Here is a 6572-nt window from a genome sequence, read left to right on the forward strand (position 1 = left end):
AATGATTTTGCTTACTTTTTACTCTAAATGTCCTTGTGCACATATGAAAAGTGAAACAGTAGCCATGAAGGTGTTGCCTGAATTAGCCAAACCAATGGTTCCATGACGCCAACTTTATACTAGTGCCTTCAGGTGCTTCAAATAGAAGAGAAGCTTCTCTTAATTATTCAAATTAATAATGGTTCAGTTATTTCATCCAACACATGCAATCAAATAACAATTTTGCCTTTTTCATTTTTTTAGCTGTGCTGCACAGCTTATGGGATCTTAGTTGCCCAGCCAGCGATTGAACCTGGGCCTTGGCAGTGAAAAGTGCTGAGTCCTAACCACTGGACCACCAAGGGAATTTCCCAAATAACAGTTTTGGAAGTAAATTTTGATGAAGGTGAAACATTTGCTAGCATTGTAAATACTATTTTAAGTTCAGTTTAACATTGAAGATAAAATTACTTTTGTTTCTTTGGTGATAAGATGAGCATAAATTTTAACAGAGGAAATTGTCATGGTAAAAAATAGTGTTCTGACTTGATTAAGAAATCTGTAGAGCGGGAAGATCCCTGGGATGGTTGTAGTTCACATACAATTGATAACTGCCTCCAAAGTAGCTGTTTGGATGCTTATTGAAAGAGATTATATAGTGTCAAATTCACAAATATATTTTTCCTATAAACGCAATTAGGGTCTGAACTATTATTTTTGTATGTGACAAAATTTATGCTGAATATCCAAAATAAGAAAGACAAACTCAGCATGTGCTTTTTCTGTTTGCCCTCCATCATCAGTCAGGTGTTAGAAATGTTTGTGCTTTTGAAAACCCTGTATTAGTCGACCTAAGTGTCCTACAGTGGTACTGAGCTTTTTATAATGAGTTCTCTGAACTTGGGGTTATTTTACTCAACATTAGTTGGAAATGTTTAATACAAATATTCAACAAATAGAGTCCTAAAAAAATCCCTTTGGCTTTTGAAGCTCTCAGCAAATCAGTTCAGTTCAGTTCAGTTCAGTCACTCATTCATGTCCGGCTCTTTGCAACCTCATGGACCACAGCACACCAGCCTCCTTGTCCATCACCAACTCCCGGAGTTTACTCAAACTCATGTCCATTGAGTCGGTGATGCCATCCAACCATCTCATCCTCTGTCGTCCCCTTCTCCTCCTGCCTTCAATCTTTCCCAGCATCAGAGTCTTTTCCAATGAGTCAGTTCTTCGCATCAGGTGGCCAAAGTACTAGACTTTCAGCTTCAGCATCAGTTCTTCCAATGAATATTCAGGACTGACTCCCTTTAGGATGGACTGGTTGGATCTCCTTGCAGTCCAAGGGACTCTCAAGAATCTTCTCCAACACCACAGTTCAAAAGCATCAATTCTTTGGCGCTCAGCTTTCTTTATAGTCCAACTCTCACATCCATACATGACTACTGGGAAAACCATAGCCTTGACTAGATAGACCTTTGTTGGCAAAGTAATGTCTCTTCATTTTAATATATGCTGTTTAGGTTGGTCATAACTTTCCTTCCAAGGAGCAAGCGTCTTTTAATTTCATGGCTGCAGTCACTATCTGCAGTGATTTTGGAGCCCCCCAAAATAAAGTCTGACACTGTTTCCACTGTTTCCCCATCTATTTCCCATGAAGTGATGGGACTAGATGCCATGATCTTCATTTTCTGAATGTTGAGCTTTAAGCCAACTTTTTCACTCTCTCTTTCACTTTCATCAAGAGGCTTTTTAGTTCCTCTTCACTTTCTGCCATAAGGGTGGTGTCATCTGCATATCTGAGGTTATTGAGATTTCTCCCAACAATCTTGATTCCAGCTTGTGCTTAATCCAGCCCAGTGTTTCTCATGATGTACTCTGCATATAAGTTAAATAAGCAGGGTGACAATATACAGCCTTGACGTACTCCTTTTCCTATTTGGAACCAGTCTGTTGTTCCATGTCCAGTTCTAACTGTTGCTTCCTGACCTGCATACAAATTTCTCAAGAGGCAGGTCATATTATTCAGCCATAAAAAGAATGAAATTCTGCCATTTGCAGCAACATGGATGAACCTAGAGATTATTATGCTTAGTGAAATAACTCAGACAAAGATAAATACTATATGATATCACTTATATGCAGAAAGTAAAAAATAAATGAATATATATGGCAAAACAGAAACAGACTCACAGAAAACCAACCAGGGGAGAGGCGAGGTGGGGAGGGGCAAGAGAGAGATGGGATTAAGAGACACAAACTATTGTATATACAGTAGGTAAGCAACAAGGATATATTGTACAGCACAGGGAAATATAGCCATTATTTTGTAATCGCTTTTAGTGGAGTATAGCCTATAAAAATACTGAATCACTATGTGTGCTGTACACTTGAAACTAATATAATATTGTAAATCAACTATACTTCAATAAAAAATAAAATAAAGTAGGCAGAGATTTCCCTGCTGGTTCAGTGGTTAAGACTCAGCTCTTTCACTACAGGGGGCATGGGTTTCATCCCTAGTTGGGGAACTAAGCCCCCACAAGCCGTATGGTGTGGTCAAAAATGAATAAATAGATGATGTGTTAAAGAAAGAAAAATAGGGTGGTTTACAGAAATGTGCCAGTTGAAGACATGAACAATTTGAAGTTTCTTAACCATCAAATTCAAGGTTGAAAATTATTCCAGACAATTTTATTTTAAAAATTTAAAAATAAGAATACCATATTGAAAAAAATACATTTTTCGCGAAGATGTATTAATGATTCACTGTAAAAGGCAGGACTAAGAAACTGATCAGACTATGTGAATATGTACCAATAAAAATTACTCTACTTATGCGACTTTTAAATATTCAGACAATCAATATAAGTAACTTATATCTTGCTTTAATATATACAAGTAGATTTAATTTTCATTTTTTAACAAACATTTTACTTTTGACTGTAAGTTTTGCACAGTAGATAATTAAACCCGATTTGGTGAAAAAACTTAATATTTCAAAAATTATAGCTATTTTTAGAGATCCTTCACTCTCAAAAATGTCTCGGTTTGGACAAGAAGTTTTATCACCATAGGTATGTTACTGCTGCTGCTGCTAAGTCACTTCAGTCGTGTCCGACTCTGTGCGACCCCATAGATGGCAGCCCACCAGGCTCCCCTGTCCCTGGGATTTTCCAGACAAGATTACTGGAGTGGGTTGCCATTTCCTTCTCCAATTTATGAAAGTGAAAATGAATGTGAAGTCGCTCAGTCGTGTCCAACTCCTAGCGACCCCATGGACTGCTGCCCACCAGGCTCCTCCGTCCATGGGATTTTCCAGGCAAGAGTACTGGACTGGGTTGCCATTGCCTTCTCCCCACCATAGGTATAGCATACTTAGATACGTGCTTGGGCAGCAGCTGCCCAGGGCTTCAGCCCCAGTGCTGCAATTTAGTAGCTTTGTGACCTTAAGTGGTCACAAATACACTCTTCCAACAACACAAGAGAAGAGTCTACACGTGGACATCAGCAGGTGGTCAACACCAAAATCAGATTGATTATATTCTTTGCACCCAAAGATGGAGAGTCAGCAAAAACAAGACCAGGAGCTAACTGTGGCTCAGATCATGAACTCCTTATTGCCAAATTCAGATTTAAATTGAAGAAAGTAGGGAAAACCACTAGACCATTCAGGTATGACCTAAATCAAATCCCTTACAATTGTACAGTGGAAGTGACAAATAGATTCAAGGGGTTAAATCTGATAGACAGAGTGCCTGAAGAACTATGGATGGAGGTTCATGACATCATACAGGAGGGAGTGATCAAGACCATCCCCAAGAAAAAGAAAGACAAAATGGTTCTCCGAGGAGGCCTTACAAGTAGCTGAGAAAAGAAAAGACATGAAAGGCAAAGGAGTAAAGGAAATATATACCCATTTGAATGCAGAGTTCCAATGAACAGCAAAGAGAAACAAGAAAGCCTTCCTCAGTGATCAATGCAAAGAAATAGAGGAAAACAACAGAATGGGAAAGACTAGAGATCTCTTCAAGAAAATTAGAGATACTAAGGGAACATTTCATGCAAAGATGGGCACAATAAAGGACAGAAATGGTATGGACCTAACAGAAGCAGAAGATATTAAGAAGAGGTGGCAAGAATACACAGAAGAACTGTACAAAAAAGATCTTCATGACCCAGATAACCACGATGGTGTGATCACTCACCTAGAGCCAGACATTCTGGAATGTGAAGTCAAGTGGGCCTTAGGAAGCATCACTACGAACAAAGCTAGTGGAGGTGGAGAAATTCCAGTTGAGCTATTTCAAATCCTGAAAAATGATGCTGTGAAAGTGCTGCACTCAATATGCCAGCAAATTTGGAAAACTCAGCAGTGGCCACAGGACTGGAAAAGGTCAGTTTTCATTCCAATCCCAAAGAAAGGCAATGCCAAAGAATGTTCAAACTGCCACACAATGGCACTCCTCTCACACGCTAGTAAAGTAATGCTCAAAATTCTCCAAGCCAGGCTTCAACAGTATGTGAACTATGAACTTCCAGATGTTCAAGCTGGATTTAGAAAAGGCAGAGGAACCAGAGATCAAATTTCCAACATCTGCTGGATCATGGAAAAAGCAGGAGAGTTCCAGAAAAACATCTATTTCTGCTTTATTGACTATGCCAAAGCCTTTGACTGTGTGGATCACCACAAACTGGAAAATTCTTCAAGAGTTGGGAATACCAGACCACCTGACCTGCCTCCTGAGAAATCTGTATGCAGGTCAGGAAGCAACAGTTAGAACTGGACATGGAAGAGCAGACTGGTTCCAAATCTGGAAGGGAGTATGTTAAGGCTGTATATTGTCACCCTGCTTAATTAACTTATATGCAGAGTACACCATGAGAAACACTGGGCTAGATGAATCACAGGCTGGAATCAAGATTGCCGGGGAAAATATCAATAACCTCAGATGTGCAGATGACACCACACTTATGGCAGAAATTGAAGAGAACTAAAGAGCCTCTTGATGAAAGTGAAAGAGGAGAGTGAAAAAGTTGGCTTAAAACTCAACATTCAGAAAATGAAGATCATGGCATCTTGTCCCATCACTTCATGGCAAATAGACGGGGAAACAGTAGAAACAGTGGCAGACTTTATATTTTGGGGGGGCTCCAAAATCACTGCAGATAGTGACTGCAGCCATGAAATTAAGAGACACTTGCTCCTTGGAAGAAAAGTTATGACCAACCTAGACAGCATATGTTAAAATGCAGAGACATTATTTTGCCAACAAAGGTCCGTCTAGTCAAGGCAATGTTTTTTCCAGTAGTCATGTATGGATGCGAGAGTTGGACTGTGAAGAAAGCTGAGTGCCGAATAATTGATGCTTTTGAACTGTGGTGTTGGAGAAGACTCTTGAGAGTCCCTTGGACTGCAAGGAGATCCAACCAGTCCATCCTAAAGGGAGTCAGTCCTGAATATTCATTGGAAGAACTGATGCTAAAGCTGAAAGTCTAATACTTTGGCCACCTGATGCAAACAACTGACTCATTGGAAACGACCCTGATGCTGGGAAAGATTGAAGGCGGGAGGATAAGGTGACGACAGAGGATGAGATGGTTGGATGGCATCACTGACTTGATAGACATGATTTTGAGCAAGCTCTGGGAGTTGGTGAGGGACAAGGGAGGCCTGGCGTGCTGCAGTCCATGGGATTGCAAAGAGTTGCACATGACTGAGTGACTGAACTGAACTGAACTGAGCTTAAGTAACTTCTTTGATCTCTCTCAAACTCGATTTCCTCATCTTTAAGATGGAAAATAACAGAAATTCTTTCATTGGGTTGTTGTGAGGATGAAATGAGATAACATAAGTAAGGCACTTGGCACAATGCCTTGGCCTACTCAGCCCTGAATAACCATTATTGAATTACTGATAAATATCATTACCATGGTTGATATGATTATTAAGAAGCTATGATATTGATTGTTGTCAGACTTTATCACTGACTTGGTGTCCTGACATTAGCAGATTGCTCATTTAACCTTGCCATGGGTGATCCGGAAGATTCGCCAAATTAGCACAGACCAGCATTTTCAAGCATATTTTTCTTAGAATACTGACATTGCAAGATGCTCTGTCAGCAAAGGGTTCTGCAGTCAAGAGACACTGGAAAGCTATAGTCACATCTTGCAAAGTCATAATGTGCACTGTATGAGCACTGCAAAATATGAGAGCTCCTGTGGTCAAGAAACTTATTTTGTTTAATCTCCATTTTCCAGATTTATTTGCTAAGGTAACCTCTCTCTCTCAATTATGTGTATGTGGTATCTCAAAATTAATAGAGTAGTCTGCAAAGTATATTCCGTGAAACACGGATTTTGTCTAACTTTTATTTATTTCGTTAGTTAGTTTGGGCCGTGCTGGGTCTCCACTGCGTCATGCGGGCTTTCTCTAGCTTCAGGGAGCAGGGGCTGCTCTCTAGTGGTGACGCACAGGCTTAGTTGCCATGAGGCGTGTGGAATCTTCCTGGACCAAGGATGGAACCCATGTCCCTGCACTGACAGGTGGATTCTTAACCACGGATCACCAGGAAGTCCTTGTCTAACTTTTTCAC

This window comes from Bos mutus, chromosome X (assembly GCF_027580195.1).
Source record: "Bos mutus isolate GX-2022 chromosome X, NWIPB_WYAK_1.1, whole genome shotgun sequence".
Taxonomy (NCBI): Eukaryota; Metazoa; Chordata; class Mammalia; order Artiodactyla; family Bovidae; genus Bos; species Bos mutus.